The sequence below is a fragment of the Schistocerca americana genome, chromosome 11 (genome assembly GCF_021461395.2).
Source record: "Schistocerca americana isolate TAMUIC-IGC-003095 chromosome 11, iqSchAmer2.1, whole genome shotgun sequence".
NCBI classification, from domain to species: domain Eukaryota; kingdom Metazoa; phylum Arthropoda; class Insecta; order Orthoptera; family Acrididae; genus Schistocerca; species Schistocerca americana.
Window position 1 is genome coordinate 122,211,705 of NC_060129.1, and position 20,805 is coordinate 122,232,509.

A 20,805-nucleotide genomic window follows, 5' to 3' on the forward strand; every position below is an offset into this window, starting at 1 on the left:
CCTTCGACTGAATGCCGTTCCATGCTGTCGGTCGCAAGCTCTGAGCAGTTGTTGAGTTGACAGCACCCTTGGTCACATTCATCCATTTTCTGTTCACCCTATGTCCATTATCCACTGGAATATCCGTGGCATTCGCGCCAATCGGGAGGAATTGTCGATCCTCTTACGATCCTACTCGCCGGTCATCTTCTGTCTTCAGGAAACAAAGCTGCGTCCCCATGATCGCTTTGTTCTCCCTCATTTTCAGTCCGTCCGATACGACCTCCCCTCTGTTGAAGGCACTCCAGCCCATGGAGGACTCATGATTCTGCTCCATGATACTCTCCATTATTACCCAATCCATTTAAACACTTCCTTCCAAGCTGTCGCCGTCCGTCTTTCCCTTTCTGGATACACGTTCTCTCTTTGTACGGTATACATTCCACCGTCTACACCAATGGCACGAGCTGACCTCCTTCATCTTCTTGATCAGCTTCCACCCCCCTATTTGCTGGTTGGGGACTTCAATGCCCACCACCCGCTTTGGGGATCTCCACATCCTTGTCCACGTGGCTCACTATTGCTAGACGTCTTCCACCAAGCGGATCTAGTCTGCCTCAACACTGGGGTCCCCACATTTTTGTCTGCCTCCACGGCAAATTTATCCCATTTGGACCTTGCGGTCGGTACTGTTCCGCTAGCTCGGCGCTTCGAATGGTTCGCCCTTGATGATACACACTCGAGTGACCACTTTCCATGTGTTCTTCGACTGCAGCCTCAACTGCCATATCTGCGCTCGCGATGCTGGAAGTTTGCCCAAGCCGATTGGACACTTTTTTCGTCTCTAGCGACATTCGATGACCGTCGTTTTCCCAGCGTCGACGATGAGGTCACACATTTTACCGACGTTATTCTCACAGCTGCGGAATGTTCAATACCACGCACCTCCGAATTGCCCCGGCGCCCTCCAGTTCCTTGGTGGAACGAGGCATGCCGTGACGCAATACGTGAGCGGCGACGTGCTCTTCGCATTTTCCGTCACCATCCAACTTTGGCCAACTGTATCCGATATAAGCAGCTCCGTGCGCGATGCCGTCGCGTCATCCGCGATAGCAAGAAGGCAAGTTGGAAATTCTTTATTAGCTCATTTAACACCTTCACTCCCTCCTCGGCAGTTTGGAGTCGGCTTCGACGGTTCTCAGGCGCGCCTAGTTTCTCCCCGGTCTCTGGGCTCACTGTCGCGCATGATACCTTAGTGGACTCCGTCGCAATTTCTAACTCATTGGGTCAGCACTTTGCTGAGATTTCGAGCTCTTCAAATTACCCGCCAGCGTTTCTCCCGAAGAAACGTGCAGCGGAAGTGCGACATCTTGCTTTCTCCTCTCAAAATCGCGAAAGCTACAATACTGTTTTCTCCATGCGCGAACTCCAACATGCACTCTCTTCTTCTCGCTCCTCCGCCCCAGGACCGGATGGTATCCATGTCCAAATGTTGCTGCATTTATCAACCCATAGCCTGCGTTACCTCCTTCGCCTTTATAATCGAATTTGGACCGACAGTACCTTTCCCAGGCGATGGCGGGAAGCTATTGTCGTTCCCGTTCCGAAACCTGGAAAGGACAAACATCTCCCCTCTAGCTATCGCCCCATTTCTCTCACGAGTAGTGTCTGTAAGGTTTTGGAGCGTATGGTGAATTACCGTTTAGCTTGGTGGCTGGAGTCCCGCAGTCTTCTAACACCAGCCCAATGCGGATTCCGAAAGCATCGTTCTGCCGTTGACCATCTTGTTGCTCTCTCCACTTATATCATGAACAATTTTCTCCGGAAACGCCAAACGGTAGCAATATTTTTTGATCTGGAGAGAGCATACGATACCTGTTAGAGGACAGGCATCCTCCGCACACTGTTCTCTTGGGGCTTTAGAGGCCGGCTGCCCCTTTTTCTTCGCGAATTTATGGCAGAGCGCACATTTAGAGTGCGGGTGAACACTACTCTCTCCCGTACTTTCTCCCAAGAAAACGGGGTACCCCAGGGCTCCGTGCTGAGTGTTGTACTGTTTGCCATCGCCATTAATCCAATTATGGATTGTCTCCTTCCTGATGTCTCGGGCTCTCTCTTTGTGGACGATTTTGCGATCTACTACAGCTCTCAACGGACCAGCCTTCTTGAAAGACGCCTTCAAGGATGTCTCGATCGCCTCCATTCGTGGAGCATCGCAACCGGCTTCGGTTTCTCACCCAGTAAGACCGTTTGTGTTAATTTTTGGCGACGTAAGGAGTTTCTTCCGCCCTCCTTACATCTAGGTCCTGTCAACCTTCCGTTTTCCGACGTCGCTAAATTCTTGGGTCTTATGTTTGACAGAAAACTGTGCTGGTCCTCCCACGTTTCCTATCTTTCGGCTCGCTGTCTGCGTTCCCTTAACACCCTCCGTGTCCTGAATGGTACCTCTTGGGGAGCGGACCGAGTGGTCCTTCTCCGCCTCTATCGCGCCTTAGTGCGCTCGAAATTGGATTATGGAAGCATAGTCTACTCCTCTGCTCGGCCGTCTATTCTTCGGCGTCTCGACTCTATCCACCACCGTGGATTACGTTTAGTGTCTGGAGCCTTTTACACCAGCCCTGTGGAAAGCCTTTATGCTGAGACTGCTGAACCTCCGCTGTCCAATCGGCGGGCAGTCCTTCTGAGTCGTTACGCTAGCCATCTGTCTTCCATGCCTGCTAATCCAGCCCATGACCTTTTTTTCGACGCCTCCTTTGATGTCGGGTATGCAGGCCGCTCCTCCTCCCTACTACCCCCGGGAGTCCGCTTCCGTCAACTGCTCCATTCTCTTTCCTTCCGCTTTCCTAAAACCTTCTTGACAACTTGGGGTACAGCACCGCCTTGGCTCCGTCCCCGGATCGACTTGCTCAGAGACCTATGTCAATTTCCCAAGGATGGTACCCCTACACTTGTTTACCGTCGGGAATTTGCTGCTCTATGTGCACAAATGACGGAAGCCACATTTATTTACACCGATGGCTCGAAAACATCGTTAGGTGTAGGGAGTGCCTATATTGTTGGCGACACCCCAAATCACTTTCGGCTTCCCGACCAGTGTTCGGTTTATACTGCGGAGCTTTACGCTGTTCTCCAGGCTGTCCACTACATCCGCCGCCATCAGCGGATACAGTACGTAATCTGCTCAGATTCTATCAGCTCTCTCCTAAGTCTGCAAGCTCTTTACCCTGTGCACCCTCTGGTCCACCGGATTCAGGACTGTCTGCGCTTGCTCCACCTGGGGGGCGTCTCAGTGGCGTTCCTCTGGCTCCCGGGACACGCTGGTATCTGTGGGAATGAGGCGGCCGATATAGCGGCCAAGGCTGCAGTATCTCTTCCTCGGCCAGCTATTCAGTCTCTTCCGTTTACCGATCTACGGACCGGTTTATATCGCCAAGTTGCTCGTTTATGGCATGCGCATTGGTCAACACTTCCCCACAATAAATTGCGGGAAGTGAAAGCCCTTCCTTGCGCTTGGACCTCTTCCTCCCGAACGCGTCGTCGGGAGGAGGTAATTTTAGCTCGACTCCGGATAGGGCACTGTCTTTTTAGTCATCGACATCTTTTAAGCGGTGATCCTCCCCCACTCTGTCCCCACTGCTCTCAGCTGTGGACGGTCAGACACCTTTTAATTGAATGCCCCTATTTTAATCCGTTACGCTCCCGTCTACAGCTATCGCCTGATCTATCGTCGCTTTTAGCAGATGACACGCGCTCAGCTGACCGCGTTCTACAGTTTATTAGTGACAGTGAAATGACGTCAGTCATTTGAAGCTTTTTTTGGGGGGGACAACCAACCCCTTTCTATAGTGGATTTTTAAGCATTCCTTCTGCCTTTAGTTTCTCAAATTTTATGACTTTGTTCCCATTGCTGCTGATTTTAAATTTCGTTTTTTTCCTGTTTTCAACGTCACGGGCTGGGCGCTAATGACCATAGAAGTTTTGCGCCACAAAAAAAAAAAAAAAAAAAAAAAAAAAAAAAAAAAAAAAAAAAAAAAAAAAAAAACCACACACACCCTGTGGCTAAACATGCCTTGGTGCACAGCCAGCACATCTTGGCACAGTGTTACACTGTCCGGGTTATCTGGATACTTCCCACTAACACCAACCTGTCAGAACTCCAGAGATGGGAACTTGCCCTTCAGTATACCCTCTCTTCTCGTTATCCGCCAGGCCTCAACCTCCGCTAATTTCAAGTTGCCGCCGCTCATACCTCACCTGTCTTTCAACAACATCTTTGCCTCTGTACTTCTGCCTCGACTGACATCTCTGCCCAAACTCTTTGCCTTTACAAATGTCTACTTGTGTCTGTGTATGTGCGGATGGATATGTGTGTGTGTGCGAGTGTATAACTGTCCTTTTTTCCCCCTAAGGTAAGTCTTTCCGCTCCCGGGATTGGAATGACTCCTTACCCCCTCCCTTAAAACCCACATCCTTTCGTCTTTCCCTCTCCTTCCCTCTTTCCTGACGAAGCAACCATTGGTTGCGAAAGCTAGAATTTTGTGTGTATGTATGTGTTTATTTGTGTTTCTATCGGCCTGCCAGCGCTTTCATATGGTAAGTCACATCATCTTTGTTTATATATATATATAGAGGGAAACATTCCACGCAGGAAAAATATATCTAAAAACAAAGATGATGTGACTTACCACACGAAAGCGCTGGCAGGTTGATAGACACAAACAAACACAATCATACACACAAAATTCTAGCTTTCGCAACCAACGGTTGCTTCATCAGGAAAGAGGGAAGGAGAGGGAAAGACGAAAGGATGTGGGTTTTAAGGGAGAGGGTAAGGAGTCATTCCAATCCCGGGAGCGGAAAGACTTACCTTAGGGGGAAAAAAGGACAGGTATACACTCGCGCGCACACCCATATCCGACCACACATACACAGACATGTCTGTAGCTGCCTTTCTTGAACAAGTGCTCTACCAACTGAGCTACCAAAACACAACTCATGACCCATCCTCACAGCTTTGCTTCAGGCAGTACCTCATCTCCTACCTTCCATACTTCACAGAAGCTCTCCTGCAAACATTGCAAGACTAGCGCTTTTGGAAGAAAGGATATTACAGACATACGGCTCAGCCATAGTGCAAGGGAATGTGTCCAGAATGAATTTTCATTCTGCAGCGGAGTGTGCACTGATGTGAAACTCCTCGCAGGTTCAAACTTTGTGCCGGACTGAGACTCTAACTCGGGACCTTTGCTCTGCTGGTAGAGCACTTGCCCGTGAAAGGCAAAGGTCCCAAGTTCGAGCCTCAGTCCGGCACACAGTTTTAATCTGCCAGGAAGTTTAACATCAGTGCACACTCTGCTGCAAAGTGAAAATTCATTCTGGGAACAATCTCCCAGGCTGTGGCTAAGCCATATCTCCGCAATATCTTTTCTTCCAGAAGTGCTAGTCTCGCAAGTTCGCATGAGAGCTTCTGTGAAGTTTGGAAAGTGGAAGATGAGGTACTGGTGGAAATAAAGCTGTGAGCACAGGTCATGAGTGATGCTTTGTAGCTCAGTCGGCAGAGCACTTGTCCACAAAAGGCAAATGTCTCGTGTTCCAGTCTCGGTTTAATCTGCCAGGAAGTATCAAGTATACTTCTTTCCACAAGATGTTAAATTCGGTGACAACTTCAGACAACATATAAAGGAACAATTAACCCCAACTTTAAATACCTCAGCAACAGAGACAAAAGACATAAAACACACTACTGAAGTAATGATCGAGAAAGAAATCATGAACGCAATCCATTCAGGATGAAATCTTCTCAAGACCAACACAGCCCCGGACAGAATCACATAAAACACACAAATCTCCAGAAAGCTCCAGCCAACCTCATAGTACCCACTTTCTCCCTTGACTACAACTACTGCCTCACTAACAGAACATTACCAACCAGACGGGAAACTAGCAAAACAATAATGATTCCAATGAAACCAAAGACTGCCTCGTGATCCTACAGACCGATATCTCTACTCGACGTCCTAGGAAAAACATATGAACAATACTAACTGACAGCTGAGAAACACACGTAGAATGTCAGGAAATCCTTCCCTTGACACAAACAGGCTTCCGACAAAATCAGTCTATCAATCATTGACCCATCTGACCAACAGAATATCAAAAGGATTCAGCAGAGGGCACTGCACAACTACAGTCTTCTTAGCCATAGAGTGCGCCTTCAACCAGTTCTGGCACACCTGACTACTATACATGCTAAACCAGTCGGGCATCCCCACTGAGGTTGTTCGAGTAATGCAGCTGTATATCACCAGCAGGAAGTGCGAGGTATATGTTGGCGGTGCGTCTTACCGAGAATTCACACCTCGAGCAGGAGTACCACAGAGGGGCATCTTCTCCCCACTACTGTACATACTTTTCATGGCTGACGTACCAACAGGAACATCCCCTTCAGAAACAGTAGGGCTCTACACTGACGACACTGCCAGCTGGTGTCCAAAATTGAAGACAACAACTGTACAATGAAAGACAGAGACCTATCTGTGACGACTAGAAATCTGGATGGCTAAGTGGAGAATCCTGCCAAACCCATCCAAAACCCAAGTGGTTCTGTCCAGACAAAGACATGTGACTAAAAAATGCCAACAAAACAACAACACAAAATACAACTGACACTCTGGGACACAACTCTGAAGCTTAGTGATATCGTTATGTAACTTGATGTGTTCTTAGACAAATACCTAAACTGGAAAAACACACATAACTAAACTGCTAAATAAGACAAGAAAGAGATAAGTTTAATCAGACAAGTCCGAGGACCAATCCACAGATGTGACAACCAAACCGCAGTTCACACATACAAGATGTACATTAGACCTGTCATAGAACATATGGTGACACTCTTAAGGGACACACACAAACCAGTAGCGGAATGATTTTACTTAACCAAAAGACGACTTTTACGTAGCATCTCCAGACTGCTGAGGCTAACCTCCAGTGTCGATGTATATGACATCACTAGTGTACACACACGTGTCAGTAGAATTAAGTTGGCCATAGAACCTAGCATAGATTAAAGGACTAAAATTTTGTAACTGCCCACTACTGCTCTTCCCCTATGATGACAGGAGGACATGATGTAGAAACAAGGGTAGCTTAAGCAAGCATAAAGTTTCCGGAATGAAATTTTCACTCTACAGCGGAGTGTGTGCCGATATGAAACTTCCTGGCAGATTAAAACTGTGTGCCGGACCGAGACTCGAACTCGGGACCTTTAGCTTTCACGGGCAAGTGCTCTACCAACTGAGCTACCCGAGCATGACTCACGCCTCGTCCTCACAGTCAGTATTCCTGAGTTCGAGTCTCCGTCTGGCACACAGTTTTAATCTGCCAGGAAGTTTCAAGCATAAAGTTGTTAATTGTCAGCTGCACTATAAACTAAGTGGTGTATTGTCCTAAAATTAACCTCACCTCCCGCCAATAAAGTGGCCTAATATTGTTAAGAAATAGTCTTAAGTAATAGCCTAAGAGAACACCACCAACAAAGATTCTCTAAACAAAGCGACACCACAGATTTACTCCGAAACACATACATAAATCACCTCAAAACAAAATCCTGTAACCTTAACCTTAGCTGGCCACTGGTGGCCGAGCAGTTCTAGATGCTTCAGTCTGGAACCGCGCGACCGCGATGGTCGCCGGTTCGAATCCTGCCTCGAGCATGGATGTGTGTGATGTCTTTAGTTTAGTTAGGTTTAAATAGTTCTAAGTTCTAGGGGACTGATGACCTGAGATGTTAAGTCCCATAGTGCTCAGAGCCATTTGAACCTTAACCTTATAAATTGTTAATTCATGTCACTAAATTATTTGTAACAGTCAAATATATTTTGTATAACAATTAAATACTCTTTTAAGTCATAAGTCCGTGATGACTGAAACACGGAGACTGCCTGTTTTAAACAGTGGAAAGTCCAGGTAGTAATATCAACAATGTACTTACCATAAAGAAGACACATTAAGTTGCAGACAGGCACAATTAAAAGACAATTACATAAAGCTTCCGGCTTCTGGCCTTCATCAGCAGAAGAGAAACACACACCATTCATTCACACAAGCAATCACACCTCATGTACATGTGACTGCCAACTTTGGCAGCTTGGGCTGGAGGGCAGTATCATGTGGGATACAAGCCATAATCTGGAGGGGGCAGGAAAGGGGGAGGGATAGTAGTGTACAGATGGGAGGAGGGGGGGTGTCGCTTTCTGACAGAGTGTGTTGGAACTAGAATGTCAACAGGTGCAGCATCAGGAGGTTGTGGGGCAGGGAGGTGGGGAAAAAAGGAGAGGGGTGGGGAAAGATGGGCGGATACCGTATTTACTCGAATCTAAGCCACACCTGAAAAATGAGACTCGAAATCAAGGGAAAAAAAATTTCCCGATCTAAGCTGCACCTGAAATTTGAGACTCGAAATTCAAGGGGAGAGAAAAGTTTTAGGCCGCACTTCCAAATCGAAACAAAGTTGGTCCATTGTAATATGAGACACAATTTAGGTCAAATGAATGACGATACAGCTACAGTAGTTTGGCTCGAGTCGTAAGCTTAGCAGTTAAGCTTTACCAGGTAGCCATTGGTATGGGTCAGGCGCAGCGTCCGTATTTATACGGGTACCCTTCCTTTTTCACGTGCTTCGTCTGGTTTGAATTGATTGCTTGTTTTTCTTTGATCTGATAAGTGCCGTTCTCTTTGTTATAGGTGTTTACGTCACTCTAAGCTGAAAATGCATTACTGTATTGTGTCGTGCATTGTTTGTTGCATTCTGATAATGAGTGTTTACGACGTGTGGCCTCTCGTGGCATGGCTTGCATTTGTGCACGCTACTGCCCCTTACAATTAAAAGGAAAGAGAGGAATCATCTCATTAGCGAAACAGTGGCAAGTGACTACTATTTGTTGTTACTTAACACTGCTGCTTTCTTTGATAATGATCAACAAGGACCAAATAATAGACTGCGTATGATATAAGATGTTCTGAACGAGAGTTTAGCGAAAATTTTTCTCCATTTGAAAATCTGTGCAGGCGCCTCTTTAGTACATTACATTCTGCACAGAAGTTAGAGTCATCTTAGATTTAAAAATCTAGTCAACTGCCATGCTTCATTTCAGACTGTATCGCTATTAAGCATAAGAATAATATGAATATAAACATGACATGATATGTATATTCTTCCATGTTTGCTGTTGTCTCGTAGTTTATTTGGCAGACAAGATTTAAATGAAATGAGATAGCAGCAAACACGAAACAATACATGGCAAAATGTTTATATTCATATTATTCTTATGGTGAAGAGAATACTGCATGTGATCCACAATTCATAAAAGTTCCTATTACCAACCATCTCTTCTCACAGGTAGGAAAAAATTCAGAACGTAGAGTTCGCCATATTGACAAACATCCCAAACAGTCTTGCCAGTCGTATTTTCGGAGTACATTGAAATGCTGCTACATTCGAAGATAAACAATATGGAATTTGTATTTATTTCGTCGGATAATGTATGAAAATGAAAATGCAGTGGTCGAAACTCACCTTCTGTGGTGCAGAGGTTTTGGCGCCAGTATTTATCTTCGTGCTTGCAAAGCATGCCTGTGTAGCGCTACATATAGTCGATGGCAGAAGTTAGTTGTGGCAGCACCTACCAAATTTTTCAGAACTTCCGCTTACTTTGCACTCGATTCTAAGCCACAGGCGGTTTTTTGGATTGCAAAAACCAAAAAAAAGTGCGGCCTAGATTTGAGTAAATACGGTACATCGGCAGAGGGCGGCTGACAAAGTGGAGGATAGGGTGCGAGAATAGGCAGGAGAAGATAGGACAGAGGGGGTAGAAACTGTTGAGTGAGGTGTGGGTACAGTATATTACTGCAGGTTGAGACAGGGTAATTATGGAAGTGGAGAATGTGTTGTAAGGATAGCTCCCATCTGCGCAGTTTAGAAAAGCTAGTGGTGGAGCGAAGGATCCAGATGGCTCAGGTAGTGAAGCAGCCCCTGAAATCAAGCTTGGTATGTTCGGCTGCATGTTGTGCCACGGGATCGTCCACTTTGCTCTCAGCTACAGTTTGGCAGTGGCCATTCCTCGTGCTGGACAGAATGTTGGTGTTCATACCAATATAAAAACCTGCACATTGATTGCAGAAGAGCTGGTAAATGACATAGCTGCTTTCGCAGGTGGCCCGGCCTCTGATGGGGTAGTATAAGCCTGCGGCAGGACTGGAATAGGAAGTGTTGGGTGGTGGATTGGGCAGGTCTTGCACCTGGGTCTTTCAGAGGGATACAATCCTTGTGACAGGGGGTTGGGATTGGTTGTCAATGATGGTAATCATAGAGGAACTGAAAGACAGCATCAGCTGTGTAGTTGCCACCATCGATATCTGGACTTTATGCTTATGTTTCTGAATATGCTTAGAGGTGTACAACTGTGTATTGATGTTGCAGGGGGTCACTTTCAGCATCTTCTATAAATATATTTTTCACTATATTTTTCATTGTAAATATATTCTAAGTCCATTTCAGCTCTTTGCTTGTATAATTCATTGTATTTCCTGTATGCTTACAGGAGATACTCTTGTCTGCAAATCCCAGCATAATTTCAATAGTTGTTATGTTTCAACCGTGTCTGTTCAGAATTTTGTCTGGATTTTGGCATGTGTGTATGTAGATTCAGATAAAATTCTTAATGAACAAACTGACTTAAAACATAAAAATTACACTGACAACTTTACTGAAATTACAGAACACAATAACAGATGAAACAAATTTACAGGCGAAGACAACACCAGTGAGCATTAGCAAAGACTTTACTACTGCCACACACAGCTCCGTATGAATAAACCGACTATGAACCTGTATAACATAGCTGACTTAGCTGTCAACTGAAGCTATCAAACTTACAAATATTAAATAGGTCTTAGCAAAGTGATTTACGTCAATTCTGTTTGTGGGATCGCAATTACCAGCATCAGTCGGTTTACTTAATGTACTTACTGATATACTTACATACCCTGAGGTGATGGGGGGCAACACTGTCTGTAATCCAATCAGTCATTCATCTCTTGGCTTTACTTTTTCTGTGTGGTCTTCCCATTTCAACCGTCCTCAGCGGTGGGATTGACTTTTTGAAACCTCCTGTATGGTGATGTCAGTTAAGGTCCACCCTGCAGTCGTTCACTCTGGTGAGCCCTCGTTTGTGAATAATCTACAAAAAAAAATTCAGAATTTTGCATTGTGCTATACACCTTTAAAAACAGAATTGTTAAACAAAATGGTTGCATATTGTAATGTGCAATAAAGTTTCTGAGTGTACTGAGCCACAGTTGTACAGTATTTTTTGAAAGAATACACCACCATTTGACTGTATATTACTGTATTTTTCTCTTCTGTACAATTTAGATTTTGGCTTTTAAGCAATTATCGAGTATAATGTTCTTAGACTACTGACATCATTTTGCTGTGTGCTGTACAGGATGCCAAATATACAGTATAACAAATTTGTTTCACGTTGATATAAATGGTATAGAATTAATATCTTGTAGGAATGCAGCACATTGTTCTACAAGCACATCATATCCAGTAAAGTCAGCCCAAATATGCATTTAAGATGTAACTTTTGAAGTGATGTCAAATTCCTGCACAGTATTCAGCGAAATGATGTTAATGACCTAAGAACATTGTACATGATAATGGTGTGAAATCTGAAACCTAGATTGTACAGAAGAAAAAATACTGTAATATACAGTCAAATGGCGGAGTGTTCTTTCAAAAAAATAATGTGCAAAAGTTTGTGGATTCGAATCTCGTGAGGAACTTTGAAATTTTTTATTTTTAAATCTTCATCGAAATGACTGTGATTATTATTTTTATCCAAGTAATTTGTTTAAGTATAATTTTTCTCATTTCTATTCCTTCATCATGTCATATTAATCATCGTATCACCTTTGTCGTTTGCTCTGTTTTCTGTCCTCCTTTTTCCACTTGCAATCTTTGCTCATGTGATTTTAATTATCGTTATATATTAACTTCGATTTATGAGGATGGTTTGAAAAGTTCTCGAAACGGAATAGAAAAAAAGTACTTACATCACTGAAACTTTTTTCATTTTTCAATGTAGTCTCCTTGTACATTAATGCACTTGGTCCTAATGCACTTGGTCCAACAATGTTCCAGTGCCTTGATCCCATCTCAAAAATGAGTTCCTCCAGAGTTTCTTCCAGGCCTGCAGAATAGTTGTCAACTCTGGCTATCAGTTCTTTGTTTGAAGTGAATCTTCATCCACCAAAAAAAATTTTCAGTTTTGGGAAGAGATGGAAGTCTGACAGGGCCATATCAGGTGAATAAGGCGAGTGAGGCAACAATTCATACCTTATTTTATGTAACTTTGCCATGGCGACAGAACATGTGTGCGACATGCATTGTCTTGATGGAAGATGACTTTTTCCCTTGCTAAACCTGCCCTTTTTTGCGCATCTTTTGTTGCAATTTTTCCAGGAGGTTAGCGTAGTATTCTCCAGTAATTGTTTTCCCAGTGGGGAGATAATCTACAAACAGAATCTCATTCGCATCACAGAATACTGATGTCATGACCTTTCCTGCTGAAGGAATTGTCTTTGCTTTCTTTGGTGGTGGAGAATCAGCATGTTTCCACTGCTTTGACTGTTGTTTTGTCTCTGGGATATAATAGTGCACCCAAGTTTCATCTGTGGTCACAAACCGATGCAAAAAACCTTGTTCGTTTCTCCAAAAACAGGCCAAACATTGTTCCGATATGTCCATTCTCATGCGTTTTTTATCCAGTGTCAAGAGGCGTGGCACTTATCTTGCAGATAATTTTTTCATTTCTAATGCTTCAGTTAAAATGTGATATACACTTTCAGATGACATCTGGCAAGTGTGAGCAATTTCACACATTTTCAATTGGCAATCCTCCATGACCATTTTGTGCACTGTTGCAATGATTTCTGGAGTAGTTGCACATCTTGGTCAACCCCTGCATGGATGATCATCTAAGCTCTCCCAATCAAATTTAAATTCATTTGTCCACTTGGCAACAGTTGAATATGAAGGAGCAGAGTCTCCCATTGTATTCTGGAAATCGGCATGAATGCCCTCTGTTTCATACCTTTCTTTACAAAGTGCTTAATCACTGCTCAAATCTCAATTTTTTTTCCATCTTTGCTAATCACTACACAGTAACAACAACAGAGCCACGTCACTGCTACAGCTCTCTTCCAAGAACACTGACGTGGCACATGTTTACAGGCAACAGTCCAATGAATATCACGTGAAGAACTCATTGCGCAAGTGCTGACCTCTCGTGGTGATTCCGAGAATTTTTCAAACCACCCATGAAATTTCTTCGGTTTAGCATTTCTTATACAGGGTGTTCGGAAATTCTCATTTCAAACTTTAGTGCTTGTAGAGGGGAGTGAGTACATAATATTTTGAATAGGAACCCATATCCAGAAATGTACATTTCAATTCAGATGGTTAACTCATCCACTTCTGAGTGAGGAACTGAATTAGGCATGACGCAGTACAGTTATTAGGTAACAGTTCAAAAGGAAACATAACGAAACATCCATTTATTATGCAAGCACGTTGGTTGGTATTAACATTTAAACATTACAGGCTTAAAACTTCCTGGCAGATTAAAACTGTGTGCCAGACCAAGACTCGAACTCGGGACCTTTGCCTTTCGCGGGCAATTACTCTACCATCTGAGCTACCCAAGAACGACTCACGCCCCATCCTCACAGCTTTACTTCTGCCAGTACCTCGTCTCATACCTTCCAAACTTAACAGAAGCTCTCCTGCAAACCTTGCAGAACTAGCACTCCTGAAAGAAAGGATATTGCGGAGACATGGCTTAGCCACAGCGTTTCCAGAATGAGAAGGTAGGAGACGAGGTACTGGCAGAAGTAAAGCTGTGAGGATGGGGCATGAGTCATGCTTGAGTAGCTCAGATGGTAGAGCACTTTCCCGTGGAAGGCAAAGGTCCCGAGTTTGAGTCTTGGTCCGGCACACAGTTTTAATCTGCCAGGAAGTTTCATATCAGTGCACACTCCACTGCAGAGTAAAAATCTCATTTTGGGGATGAATACCAAGTTTGTGTGTGTGTGTGTGTGTGTGTGTGTGTGTGTGTGTGCGCGCGTGCGTGCGTGCGTGCGTGCGTGCGTGTGTGTGTGTGTCTTCCTGGCGGGGTCAGGGATTTTCTCTGCCTTGAGATGACTGGGTGTTGTGTGTCTTTCATCATCATTGACTCACAAGTCACCAAAGTGGCATCAGCTAAAAAGGACTTGCAATTTCAGCGGCCGAACACCCCGCATGGGGTCTCCCGGCCAACAATGCCGTACGATCATTTCATTTTTTGTGTCTGTGTGTGCGCGCATGCATCAGTGTGGTCTTAATTTTTTTTAACCTTATTCTTTAATAAATTTTGTTCAATTTTCCATGCTTGTGACATCTTTCCACATCAGGACACTCCCTTTATGCCATTGCTATGAGAATTGTGGGAGGGGGTACAAGATATACCACCTTGTGTGTGACGTATTCATAATCTTGTAGGGTCCACAATACTTTGGGAGAATTTACCATTTTCTTTCTTTATATATGAACTGTGACAATGATCATGAACAAGCACTGCGTCATCAGCATCGAACATTGGAGTCTGTGCTTCCCTATTAAACTTGTATACCCTCATGCATGTCTGTGTAATTGCAATTCTGTGTACATATTACAAGTTTTCTTCTGGAGATAATCCAGTAGCCATGTGTGGTAATTCATTTATTATAACCTGAAATTCTGGGACCATTTGTGTCCACACAGTATGTTTTTCTGAACCGAATGCTCTACAAAATTTTCCCAATTCTTTCATTACTCTTTCACATGGGTTGGATTGCGGGTGGTACCTTGAGATAGCTACGTGTCTCACTCCTTCCCATGCAAGAAACTCTTTAAAATTATTACTAATAAATTGTTGGCTGTTATTGGTTAGTAATCAATGTTGGTTTCTGTATATCCTTAAAATACTCCTGTAAACATTGTATCATGGTGGGTTTATTGGACTGCTTAATTGGATAAAGCTTAACATATTTTGGCCAACACTCTGCAAACACAAACAGGTACATGACTCCACCATGACTACGAGGTAGTTGACCAACAAAATTGGCAGTAGTTAAGTCATGTAGTGCTTTAGGTATTATAGGATATAAATAGTAAGAGATAGTTGTATTATCTTCCTCCACCCTCTGACGCAATTCACAGCATTGTAAGATGTCTGTTTTTTTCTACTCAGATCCTTGAAACAATAGAATTTACTCATGTGGTTAAGACATTTTCGTATTCCATGCTGACCATATCTTGGATAAACAATATTTGATCTCTCTCTATGTGTTTGCAGGGTACATAGCCTCCATGGTGACTTACCTTCTTTTGCATCTCCTTTGTCAGCCATATAGATTTATCTTAAGTTGTTTGCAATGCTGTTTTCTCGTTATTAATCTTATCACCAATATAACTATCCAGTCTAATATCTTGTTTAATTTTTCTATCAAGTTTTTTATTTCATCATTCGTATAACTTAATGATAGGGAGTTCATAGCAAAACTCACGCCTGGGCCACTGGTTCTCATCGTGTCGTTCATAGCTAAAGGTAATCACGATAAAGCATCCGGAACAACATTTTTCAATTCTTAATGTAAACAGTTTCTATATTATATTCGTATAAGAATAATGCCCATTGCATTAGATGGTCATCCAAAAGGCGGCTTTCCAGTAAAAATGATAATGCTTCGTGGTCAGTGTAAATAACTATTTTTTATCCCCAAATTGATGTATGAAGCTTATTAATGCTCCATACAATTGTGAGTTATTCTTCTTCCATAGCCGTTTAATTTTGTTCTTGTTTATTTAAATTATGACTCATGAAAGGCAATGGTGTTAAGCTCTCCTTTATTTGGGTCCTATTGTTCCTGAAACAGTTCACATGTTGTTCCATGTTTTGAGGTATCTGTTGCTAGCTTGAACGATACATTCAACATTGGGTGTAGCAATATGGATGTGTTTACTAATGATAGCTCAATGTTTTGGAAATATTCTGATGTTCCCTCATCCCATATACACTTTGATTTTTGTTTTAACATGGATAATAATTTTGGATCATTCATTTGTTGTTCTTGTATGTACCTACAATAAAATCCAGCTAAACTGAACAATGAACATAATTGTTTTACATTTTTGGTTCGAGAGACTCCTTAATTCCTCTCATGAATTTTGGATCGGGTTTGATTCTGTGTACTTGTACCAGATGGCCTAGGAACTTAAGTTCTACACTTCCAAAGTGTGATTTTGCACATTTAATCGTAAATCCTTTTCCTCTAAATTTTTGCAAGGCTTTGATCAATATTCTACAATGTTCTTCCCGGGTCTTAGATAAAGTCCTGAAAAACACTCTTCAGAAATATGGGATATGCACTTCCCAATCTGGTTTAAACTGTGTCAAGTTCATACCCCTTCCTAATTGAAGTTCTCCTAGCCATTCTTTTGGTTTCCTGTACTGTTTTTAAAAACCATACTCTTTTTTTCCATAGCTCCTTTTGTGTTTTTTCTAACTCTTCCAGATTTTCTATGGCTCTTGTTGATTAGAATAGACTTGCCAGTAGAAGTAGGTGTGAAAGAGGAATCATTTCTTTCCTGTACTTTTTTTTCTACAAACTCTTGCAGTCGTTCCTACAAGGAAGGTAAGGTAGTATGAGGATTCAAAATTTCATTGAATGCCATATCTTGGTGAGTACGTATCTCTACCCTTTCTTTAGTATTAGAGATTTCCTTGTTTACTGTTCTCAACTTTTTTATTAGTATCTTCAAAATGTTCATCAACTTCATTACAGACTAAATCAGACTGATCATTTAGTGCCTTTTGTAACTCCTGGGGTAAATTAATTATTACATTTTCCAAGATAGAAATTCTGTTTCCATGTGTTGATATTACACTTCGTATTTCTTCTTGTTTCATATATATTCTATCACCTTGATCTTGAAGAGCTTCTTCCTGTTTTGTGTTAATTCTATCTTCATGTGGTTAAAGGGCTTCTTCTAGTTCGGTATTAATATTAGCTAGTTCTTCTTTATGAGTTTCTGCTTGTTTAGTATTAGTATTAGCTACTCCTGCCTTGATATCATCTCCTTGAGCTGTAAAAGTTTCCTGTAATTTCTTTAACATATTCTTTTGAAATTTAGCCAATAAACCTACTTCCAGTACCTCGTTTGCCATCGCACAAGTGGTTAAAGGCATTTGATATTAAAATTATAATTTAGAGTTTGCCACTACTCATTACTATATTTAAGTCACTCCTTAACAATGTCCACTGCGAACATACGAATTGTACAGTTTTATTGTTTTATTCAAAATTCAGTCGCCAGATGCAAATATTTTTGCATCTGATGCCTGTATTTTATTCTGAAAAATAATACAATTTTGTCACATATTTCTAACTAATACAGCTCACCGTACACCATTGATGTATGCTACAGTGAACGGTCAGGCTGCTGGCTTGCTGTAGCGGACTGCCACTGGAACTGCTATGATATAGCAGGTGACACATAACAGTGGGTCATGATAAATCACGTGCTGAGTTGAACTGCACTTCATGTCCTGTCACAGTCACCAAATAGAGTGTTTCCTTGGTATTTACTTCCATAATGGTGGTGTTAGGAATAGACTGTTGAACCAGTTCAGTGGTTGATCCATATCTTGCTAGGTTTCTTGCTTCTCGTTACTTTTTCTTGCGGTCGCCTGCATTACCAATGCTGCATTAGTCCTGCTAGTACAATTACAATCAGTGCAAACCTCGAAAAACCTCCCAAAAGGGGTTTGCTTCCTACATACTAACTTCTTTAACCGAGAAACATCTTTCATTAGCCAGTGGATATCAAGGATGTGGAACATCATTCTATGAATAATTTGTTACACCTCAGATGCCCTCAACAGTGAGTGTTCGTAAGAGACAGCGGTATTGTCAGGAGTGCTACAGGGAAGTTTGACAGGACTGCTATTATTTTTGAAATACATACATTATCTAACTGACAGGGTGAGCCAGAATCTGCGGCTGTTTGCTGATGATACCGTGTGGTGTACAGGAAGGTGTCAAATTGAGTGACTGTAAGAGAATACAAGACAACTTAGACGAAATTTCTGGTTGGTGTGATGAATGGCAGCTAGCTCTAAACACAGAAAAATGCAAGTTAATGTGGATGAGTAGGTAAAACAGAACCGTAATGTTTGTATACAGCATAATAGTGTCCTGCTTGACACAGTCATGTCATTCAAATGTCTTGGCTAATGTTGCAAAGCAATATGAAGTGGAACAAGCATATGAGGATTGTGGTAGGGAAGGCGAATGGTCGACTTCAGTTTATTGGGAGAATTTTGGGAAACTGAGGTTCATCTGTGAAGGAGACTGTATATAGGACACTTGTGTGACCCATTCTTAAGTGCTGCCCAAGTGTTTGGACTCTGTACCATGTCAGATTAAAGGAAGACGTGGAAGCATTTCAGACGTCGGCTGCTAGATTTGTTACTGGGCTGTTCGGACAGCATGCAAGTATTATGGAAATGCTTCAGAAGCTGAAATGAGAATTGCTGGAGGGGAGGCAAAGTTCTTTTCTAGGGAAAGTTTTCAGAAATTTAGAGAACCGGCATTTGAAGCAGACTGCAGAATAATTCTACTGCCGCTAACATACGTTTTGCGTAAGGACCACGAATGTAACAGACGAGAAATTAGGGCTCATACAGAGGCATTTGTGATTCCCTTGCTCTGTTTGCCAGTGGAGCAGGAAAGGAAATGACTAGTAGCGGTGCACAATACTCTTCACTACACACCGTATGGTAGCTTACAGAGTATGTGTGTAGATGTAGATATAGATGCAGATGTAGACGTAGACGTAGAATGTCTTTCCCAACAATGGTGGTATCTTCCAGCAGGATAACTGCCCATTTCGCAAGACCAGAATAAGCTGCAGTGTTTTGAGAAACTTGTTAGTTTGATGTGAATAAATTCACCTGTTCTGAACTTGATGCAGTATGCTATTGAGTGCCAGCTCTGCACCCACAAATTACTAGCTTGTAATTTACAGTGATTTCGTGACCTGTCTGTAGACACCTGGTGCCACATACCTCTGGAAATCCACCGAGCACTTACTGAACTTGTGTCACACACAATCGCTGCTGTATCGCATTCCTAAAATGGACCAACAAGTGTTATGCAGATGGTCATAATGCTTTGGATCATCTGTGTACTACATACCTATATATTAGAGGTTTGCAGTGAGAAATAATCTACTATGGATCTGCATCACTTTTACTCTGAACGTTCTGAATAACCGGTTTTTCTTTCTTTCTTTCTTTCCAGGTTTGGTAACACAGTTTCTTTTAAATGTCGCAGGAGATCACATTATTTGCACTGCGAGTGTATATTTGCTTGTAAGAGTGTGGGATACTGTAGTTTGGCTATATAACTGTTCTTAAGTGGACAAGCCCAATAATGTGTGCGCAAATAATGCCCCACAAAAGATGCCTCAGTTGTAGTTTGAACTTTGGACAAGATATATTCCAACGCATTAAATATTTTTGCAATTGCAAATATAGACAACCATCAGGCATATAATGGAATTACGACATTGAAAATTTGTTCTAGATTGGGACTTTTGCTCAGATTTCCCACTTATTGCGAGTGGTTGCTTTACCATTAGGCTATCAGAGCAATTCTCACGACCAGGCCCAAACTTCCACATGTTGTCAACCACGTGCCTGCAGCAGCTGACGGTTGTCCGTGTTCGCAACTGCAGATGTATTTCATGTATTTTGTATAACAGCTGTAGTCGCCGCAGTGCCTGTTCCTTCGGATTTGCGTGACCGAAAGAACGTGGCATAGTACCTCTGAACAACACAAGCACTGCAATATTGCATACATTCCTAGATGTACCCACTTGATAATGACTGTGTACGAGATTGGCAATAGTGGCCAAAAAGAAGACTGTTCTGTGCATATCTGCACTCTCAGTGAAATAATGTTGTCTTCCAAGTAATGGCACAAAATATCTCCTTTCTGCATTACGCGATTGCTTGTGAAGTATTGTAGTCAATGTGGATTTGGTTGTCAAAAATATTGTGCTGAGGCTCCAGCATAGTAGTGTGATTGTTGTTGAAGTGAGTTTGTCTTTAAGCTCTCACCTGTTGCTCGCAGGTTTTCAAAACACCAGTTTACCAATTTTTAGGTGTGTAGTCCATTTTTAATTTCATTGCTGTGCTCTGTCATTTTTTTCTTCATTGAGTTCCACAAATCCCATCAAACAGGGAAATGAGTCCCTAGTATTCAAAATAAACTATCACTATATTGTATAACACTGTTTTTGCTAATCCCAGATAAATATAATCTAGTAAAACAGCAAGAAAACTGCTAGCCTAACAAAAGCTATTTCTTCCCCAGTAGTACCAAATAGCTGCTGTTTCTGGTGTTTACTTGATTACATTGGAATTTTTCAAAGAAAATAGTTACCTACATCTGTAACAATAGTTTTCAATACACTATTTCTCATTGCAGGTTTACTTTCCATGTACCTAATGGGACTGTTCAATCCAGGAGTCTTGATAATCACTTAATTTGTGCAGGGGGTGGCTAATGAGGTATAATTTTTGAATTGGTAATGATTTTTTGATTTGTTTGATGGGAGATTGTTAAATATCTTCATATCAGGGTCTATAACTCTAATCTGAACACTACAGAAGG

At 42.3% G+C, this 20,805-nt stretch overlaps 1 protein-coding gene across 1 annotated transcript in view; it reads left to right on the plus strand.

The window, feature by feature from the left end:
- The window catches only part of LOC124553360 (zinc finger protein 664-like), a 176,056-nt gene that overhangs the window by 113,887 nt on the left and 41,364 nt on the right, over positions 1-20,805 (plus strand). The window lies entirely within an intron of this gene.